The 8827-nt window shown below is 32.0% G+C and overlaps 1 long non-coding RNA gene across 1 annotated transcript; it reads right to left on the bottom strand.

The window, feature by feature from the left end:
* Nucleotides 1–6291: 6291 nt before the first annotated feature.
* On the bottom strand, nucleotides 6292–8827 carry LOC132641707 (uncharacterized). Its single transcript, XR_009582942.1, has 2 exons — nucleotides 8468–8827; nucleotides 6292–8329 (listed from the first exon to the last, which is right to left on the bottom strand). It is a non-coding gene; the product is annotated as an uncharacterized LOC132641707 (long non-coding RNA).

Genomic DNA, 8827 nt, shown 5'->3' with positions numbered 1-8827 from the left:
TGCATAATCTTAATAAGCATGTGCCTTCTTTCCTAAGCAAAAGGCAAGTATTCTGGCTTACATCTTATTTCCAGGAGAGAAAGGGAAGTGGTAAGAACAAGAAGTATTTTGGTTATGGGTAATTTTCTTTTGGAAATACGTGAACAAAGCCACCTTAAAAAGTAGTGGGATATATCACCTTCCGGCTTGAGTGACCTTGTGAGTGAAATAGCAAAAGAAAAGTGAATTTTCTGGTATAGAAGAAAGAAAAATGAGCTTTTGAGTGAAATTGCAAAAGATAAGTGACTTTTCTGATACAAAAGAAAGAAAAATGCCCTAGTAAAGTGACTGATACTCATTTAAGATAAAGGATATCATGAAAAATATGATGCTTTTTAGTACAGAAAGCATGTCCATATTCAATAATTACACACTATAAATCAGAAAATGTGTTCAGAAAACGGTGAACAAAGAACAAAAGTAAAAACTAATGAAGATAAACAAGAAAGGTCTCAGCAACTTATTCCTTTACATATGAATGAATCATCATATTATACTATTATACTAAAAGTGGAAACCCCATAGTTAAAAGTTAGATTACGAAAATATCCTTCAAAAACTGAGTGACTATTTTATCCTTAATAGTTAAAAGAATTACTTTTTAGATTTAATTTACATTGCAGTTATTTTCCCCCATCTCCCACATCCTAATAATGGGATATTATTTTGCCTTTTAATTTACATTTCAGTTTTTCTTCCTTACATCTTCCATGTAGTAATAGTCAGCTATGAATTTGTTAATTATTAGACATAATGGTTTTCAGTTACAGATCATATCCTTACAACCTTTTACATGCATTAGTTTACCCTATAAAAGTGCACACCAATTATCAAAGCACGATATCATATTTCATTTCCCAAAAGACTAATATGTTTTCCCATTTCTGGGCACTACATTCTGCAACAAAAGGTCATTCACTTTGTACTCTTTTAGTGGAATAAAAATTAATTACTTGTCAAATAATTGTTCACTAGGTTTTTTCTTACTTATATTCTTTGGAATTTTAGTTTGCAGCTTGCTGTCTCCTGGCATAAATTGCCCGACGGTTATAAGAAAAGGTTATGGAATTTATTGCTACTCTTACAATACTGAGGTACGTAATTTCTGTGTTCCGTAATTAACTATTAAAATCAGTTGTCTTATGCTAAAGTACTCGTGTTCTTACAAGTTACAGGTCAGCCCTTCACAGCTTGAGACTCATGTAGGCTGTGCTTCACACCGGAAGTCGTGAGTGTCTGTTTCCTATATGTGGTTTATTTTAGGTAATTTGTGTAAGGGATCAGGGACATATCCAAGTCATTTTACCGGTTTTACCTTTTTTCCTGATCGATATTCTAATGTCAATTTCACAGATATAGGACTCATAAGTTTGATTAATTAAGCCAAAGGATATTTGTACGTGCTATTAAGATTTATAACATCAATTGAATTTTTAGATCACTAATTATTAAGTATCTCTTAACAAATAACTACTACTTTTTTTGCAGGTGTATGTCTTAAAATTGACAGTGATACCGTAGTTATCCTAATGAAGATATATATATTAATCGAATTTCTGAACAATTTCTAAAAAAATACTACTTTCACCTGATAACAACTTCTTGATATGTATGTGGCTGTAAAGAGGCGGACATTATAGTTTCTTAACGACAAGGCAAAAACTTTAAAACGTGAAGCATTTGTAACCATAGCCACCATTGCACATGTTCATAATTAAACAATGTATCGTTGAAATGTCAAAAAATGCATAAGAAAATATTACACCAATTCATAGATTGCGTATAACTACAAATTATAATACTGACCGAAGTAATAGAAAACAATTGTGCTAGAAAAAAAAATTATTTCTCCCTTGAAAATAAAAAATATCCTTTCAACTTCATTAGGTAGCAATTTTTGATTAGACTATGCACTGCAATCAGGGGCGGACCCACAGTATAGGGTGGGGGTTCCCGAGAATCCATAACTTTCTCCCGAACCTTGTATTTATAATGTGAAATTCATTAAATATATAAGAATATTTGATCTGGAACCAGTATCAAAAAACATCATTGGTTCAATTGTGAAAAGGGTCCCAGGTATTCTTATTTCACATCTTGGACCAGGGATCGATACCCTCTGGTCACCTTTTATTAACTTCACTTCACTCTATTTTTTGTTTTCAACAAAACACCAGGCACGCCTACACGGAGGCCTTATTTTTTTGTCTCTTTTTCTTTCTAAAATCCAAAAAAGTCAAACTAAAAATGAAACCATAACAATTTAAACTTGCTGAAGGTATTTTTTTTTTTCCGCAAATCTCAATATTTCAGATAAATTTTAAAACCAAATATAAATAAAAAGAGAAAAGCTTAGGGTTCTCAAAAATGTTGTCGGTTCCGCTAGCCACTATAAGGTCGTTTATTCTTCTTCTTCTTTTTTTTTTCTTTTTTCCCGGTTCATTCTTCTTCCTCGTTCTTGTTTTTTGTTTTCCTCTTATGTTGGACTACAATTTCTCTTAATTTTTCTAACTATTATCATGATATATATGTTGTATTTAAGTGGTTTGATACTTTTTAAATAAATATAGAATATCAATAATATTTCTTTATCCGGTTATAATGTAGTATTAATTTGAGATAGTTGGAAATAGGAGTGTGCAAATTTTAGTTTAATCAATGAATTGAACCGTGAAAAATGTTATTGATATATCGGTATTGATTTATCAGTTAAACCGAACAGTTAGCTCCTAGAAGACATTTTCTTATCAGTTAAACTGATAACTAAAATGTTAAGTGCCGATAACCGATTAAATGACAGCCGATAACAAATATCATATTGGTTCGGTTATCGGTTTAGCGTGTTTATACACGGATAAATCGAACCGATAACATACAAAATCGAGTCGAACCGACCAGTAAGCAATCCTAGTTGGGAACCTATAAGCTTCAAATCCTGGATCCGCCTGATCTGCCTCTGACTGCAATGACCATAAATATTGATCATATAGGCTCATTATATTCATTACTTTGGGCTTGCATTTTTCTCTTTCAAAGTCTTGTGATCCACTTATTCTCATATTATGTGTATATCGCTTTAAAAAATATATATATTAATAGTGTTGATTAGCATGAAATATTATTATTCTAATATTATGTATGTCATCCATCAAAAGTTTTATTTTTTTATAGTAAAAAGTAAATTGACATTTCAATTATTAATAATGTTCCATTAAAATGAAATAAGATAAACAGACCAATACTTGCCCGCATGCGTTCTACTTACTACAGCGTATTTAATGTACTAAATTGCTTTCAAATTCTAATAATAATACTCAACCTTTAAAATGCCTAATTAATATTTTGGAGTTCTTTCCAATAATAAACATATAATCAATGTAGCAGAGAAATATACAATACCGGCTAAGGAGAAAGGGCAAAAGGCTCCTCGTAATTAAGCACTTCAATAGCAGGATATAAGGTTTTAACACTATTTTAGCAATGCACAAGAAGATTTCTCTCGCCAAGAAAGAGCATGCCGAGTTCACCATTGTCCAAATAAATATTTGAGAGAGAAGGTCAAATGCTTGGAAATTTCTTAGACCAAACATTACTTTCGCCGCGTAAAATGAAGAAGACTACAATTTCTTAAAGACAAAGAAAAAACTTCTACACAAAATATTTGTAATCATAGCGGACATTGCTCATATTTCATTTGTAAATTATATGACGTCGTTGCAAAAATTAAAAAAAGCAAGAACGTTGTTAAGTTGAATATTCGGTATGAAAATAATTTAAGCATCCAAATATCTAATAATCATCTTTCGTTCAATAACTAATGAGTCGGTAGCTTGTATTTTCTCCTTTCATATGTAGTGTAACTCATCACAAACATATTCTAATTTTATTGTATAGTTCTATAATGTTTGTACTATTAGCATGGGATACACGTGCAACGCACGTGTTCAGAAACTAGTATAATAATAAAAGCGAAGAAAAAATATGTGCTTATCAAAGCGGTAAGTACAAAGAAAAAGGCAACATGAGTAGTATTGATGCAGAAATTTTAGCTATAATATACAGACTAAATAGTTTCAGGTTATATATTTTAAATAAACCAGAAATATTAATTAGAACAGATTGTGAAGTCATAGTTAAATTTCACCAAAAGATAAATGATAAAAATAGTAGTCGGAGAAGATGGTTAAATTTTATAGATACCATTTCAATATATAATTTAATTTTCGAACATATTAAGGGAAAAGATAATAATTTAGTAGACCAATTAAGTAGGTTAAAAATTATTGTCAACTAATAACTTTATTTCATTATTGACAGCATGAGACCAACAATCCCAAAGACTGCAGACAAGGAAAAAGGCATTCAAGCCTCACCCAAGATATTTACAGACAGACAGTATTAGGTAATCTTCATTTCAGACCACAAGCTTCATTAGGAAGTAATGTTTTAGAAAGAATACAGTTCCGGCCAAAACATAATTTAATATTTTTTCCACCTCAAACATGACATTTAGAAAATTACCAGAATGTGTAATAGATAAACAACAGACATGTTTGGTAGACAATCTATGGATATCATACAATAAAAAAGACACAAAACATTTTATAGCAACTTTAAATGCTCTTTGCCAATATTTTACAGACAAAAATCAAGACAAAAAGTTTAAATTTTATGTTGTAATACACGGCAAGACAAACAACATTTTTCAAACTTGGCCAGAAGTTATAGATTCAATTAAAGACATCGAGAACAAACAAAGGATTTAATTATTTTACTGAAACTTTAGACTATGCAAGAGGGATATTGGGTCCAAATTATTATATTTCTCCAGCACTTAGACAAAGTTCCTCAATACAATATCCAAAATGACACAGACAAAGTGATTTTTTGTGAACATTATTCTTCTATGATTGAGGCATTCAAAAGACTAAACCAGAAAAATGAGACATTGATCCAAGAAAAAGAAAGACTCATGGAGCAAGTGAGAATGCTAGAACATAGACTCCAAGTGGTCAAATTCAAATTGGTTCAATCACAAAGTTTTCCATCTCAAGACAAAATGGATGAGACGGGTGTGCATTCCCCAATGAATGCAGTAAAATTCACTGTATCGGATAAAGATACCGCTAGTCCGGTTCAAACGGTAGCTGGTAAAGACTTATCAAATCCGTTAATGGCTGTCACTTTGCCAAAAAGTGAAGATGAAAGTTGTTCATCACTTCAGACAAGGCGAAGACTCCCAAAACATTAACACTAGGAGAAAATTCAAAAAAGAAAAATTTATTGTCAAAAAAAGAAAAAAAGTGAGAAAATAGAGGATATAATAAAACAGACATTAGAAAAGTTTTTTCAAGAAAAAGAAGATCAAGACAAGCACATAATTAAAAATTCCAGTCCAGAACTATCTTCAAGTCCAGAAATGTCTCCAATACATATTTAGACCTTGAAAGAGATATGGTAGATTTTCAGAATAGTGCATTTCAAGATTCACAAGATCCAAACAACGTCAACTCAGGGATGAGTTTTGATTCTATTGCACTACATAATTTTAGACACATTAAAAAAAACTGATAGACATATTGTTATACTCTATTTTAACCGGGATCAAAATAGTTTACAACATCCCGATAATTTCGGGATTATTTAAAGTACGGGACTCACCACCTAATTATTTACGATGAATTAGGACACCTAAAGTTTATTAAAATCATTTTCTAAAGTTAACTCCGTTTTAAATCTACGAAACCAAAATTCTAGATAAGGATTCAACTAACTTAGAGGGAAGGTATTATGCATCCTCTAAGTTCCATTAATAATGATTAACCGACCGGACTTAGAGTTAATTAGGCTAAGTGTAAATATAGTGTTCTAAATGTTTGGGAAATAACTTATAAATATTACTAAAGTTTTAAAGGAAAATGTAGTAATGTTATTAAAAATAAGACTTGTAAAAAATAATAATTTGTATAAAAAAATTTAGTTACGAACTGAAGAAAGTGTGCAACATTTCATAAATATTTGTAAAAAAATAAGTTATACCGACCTATAATTAAAAGAGTTATTATAAGATTAATATTAATAAAATTTAAAAAATTTCATAGAAAGACTATTAGTTCAATATAAACTGTACAAAAGTTGTTTTAAGGAATATGTGTTTCAAATGTTAGGAGAAAACTAAAGTGAACGGTTGTTTATGAAAACTGGTTCGTTTTTCTTTCTTATAAGTATTATTCATAGAGGCAATTGGTAATATGTTTTAAACCCAAAATAAATTCAGTTGAAAGCACCCACATATCCCTCACTACACAACTTTTTAAACGTAGAAAAAATTGACCATTCATTCCGCTCGAAGGCTCAAATGCCACTGATGCAATACTGGGTGGTCCTAAGTCATAACTACCCAACAACTTTTAATGTAGAAAGGAACACAACCAGCTACTCAGTTAGCTTGTATGCCCTAAGGGATGTAATACTCACAACTTCCTATAAATTTCCACTAACTAAAATAAAAATGCATGCTTTCAATAAGTCCATAGATGTAAAAAGGAACTGCACAGATAATAAATTTATGAAGAAGTAAAGCCATATGACTTCGTGTCAACATTGGTTCTCTTTGAGGATACGATGATCCAGAAGGACAAGCTACGAGTTTTGGGTGTAATGCTATGCAAGATGCCGCTTAGGCGATGTAAGAGGGAGTTGACGTTGGTGTCGCGCTGACTCCGTAAGAGGTGTCGTTGAGTCTCAAAATGAAACTCTTCGGCTCCGGTGTTCATGCAAAGGAAAAGAAAAGAAATTAGAAGTCTTGTATTGAAGAATGAAGAATTAAAAATATGTATCGACACTCAAATAAATTATGCTATCATTCTTGAATATATAAGCCAAAATAAAGTGAGCTTCGTATTATATGTTCACGCTTCTAATATCACAAACGAAAAGAAACTAGATCATAATATCCTCAACACAAGACGCGCATTTTCAGCTTTAGCTTCACAGGCTCATCATTTACACTACAAACCAGAATTTAAAATTGATGGCCTGATTTCTGGGTGCAAAAAAAAAGACTCCTATGGAACTTGTAAACGAGCATCTACATGAGATGCAGAGAGCCATTACATGTTTTAAACCTGATACTAATGCCAACATGTTTGAAGTTATTTAAATACCTATAGACTTTTATGAGCAAGAACACTTTTCTAGTTTATTACATTACACTTAAATTCAGGGATTACATCTGGAATATGTGAGATGAAATTTCCAACGAGTAGTTAGTGTCATATTTCACAAAGAGAGAATACATTTCTTATTCAATAATTTTTAATCGTAGAAGAAGCATTTTGACACCTAAACATGACTTTTAAAATTTAAACTTACATGCTGCCAAACATTCCAGAACTCATCGAAAAAAAAACAACTAAAGGGGCTTTATATTTCTACAATGAGCTGAACAATTTTAGCACAAGAGGCAAACTAAAGCAGCAAACACGTAGTGTGTTGTGTGCGCATAACAAACATCGCAAACATGATTTTTTAGAGTAGGATAATCTTACTCATGGAGCCATTTATTCTACTAAACAGGGACATGTATTTAAGGAAGAACAAGACATACTCAACTTGTATCTAAACGAATATGGAAACTGGATTTCTAGTATTTAATGAACACATAATTTCATCTCTATTTGGAATGGTAAAAGTTAGTATTACAGGTTCATTGCAACTCCTTAAAAATAGAATTCTTATCAGATGAAAACGAAAGAAAAGACCAGACTCGTATCAATATTTATTAATACGACATCAACATACCTTCACATTCAAACACCATATTCAGCTAAGATTCAGTTGACAATTAAGCTGTAAAATGATATCTACCATATTATAATAGCTACTAACAGGACATCTTGTTTTATTCAGCTTATCATCTATCGTTTCGGATAGAATTCAAAAAGATAACGCTAAACTCTAAAATCAAGTTTCATCCAAACATTTCAAATTCGGAAAAGGAGATCAGCTTCGACGAATGTGCATTGTACTTAACATATGCATTCATATTCACAGAATCATGTTAAGCAAAGGAAAGAGACAAAAACTGCAAACAACACATTTTATACTACATGGGAACTTGTCTTAACAGTAACGAACAACAACCAAAAAAAATAGAAATATGAATGAGGATTTCACCTCTTGTGGGTGCAATGAACTAGGGCGTCGGCGTCGAATCTACTCTCTTACTCACGAACAATTCCGAATCTCGGATTGAAACCAACCAAAAATTCTTGTCTCTTTGTCGCGGCTAAAGTTCATCGGAAAAGAAAATGAATTTTGAAAAACAGTTGGATCTCTCTCAAAATGCTCAGTAAAAATAAAAAATGGCCTCCATAAACTGGTCTTGCCCGTTTCTATTTATAGCATCAAGATAGGGTTTTTTCACCTGTTTTTTGGGCGGGATTTTCAGTGAATAGCTGTTTGAAATGAGTCAAATAGATCCGTTGAAATCCTTTCACGTGTTTTGATTCGGACTTCACTCAAAATGGTTAAACTTTCTTTGATTTCGGAGATTATCGCGTCTTGAAGCAAAAAGGGGAAAGCTTTCCTCTGTCCACGACAGGGCGCGTAGACAAGCTGCCGTTTTTTTTTGTATGGAAGTGGTGTATACAGAACTGCCATGGCTAAAGATGGTCAAGTTTTTGCTAAAATGGGGGATGAGGCGTGAAGAGAGAGAATAGGGAGGCTGAAGAGAAAGAGATAGGCGGCGTTTTCTTTTTGTTTAGGGTTGGGAGATGAAAATGAA

This window comes from Lycium barbarum, chromosome 5 (genome assembly GCF_019175385.1).
Source record: "Lycium barbarum isolate Lr01 chromosome 5, ASM1917538v2, whole genome shotgun sequence".
NCBI classification, from domain to species: domain Eukaryota; kingdom Viridiplantae; phylum Streptophyta; class Magnoliopsida; order Solanales; family Solanaceae; genus Lycium; species Lycium barbarum.
This window is presented reverse-complemented; position numbering and strand designations above follow the sequence as displayed.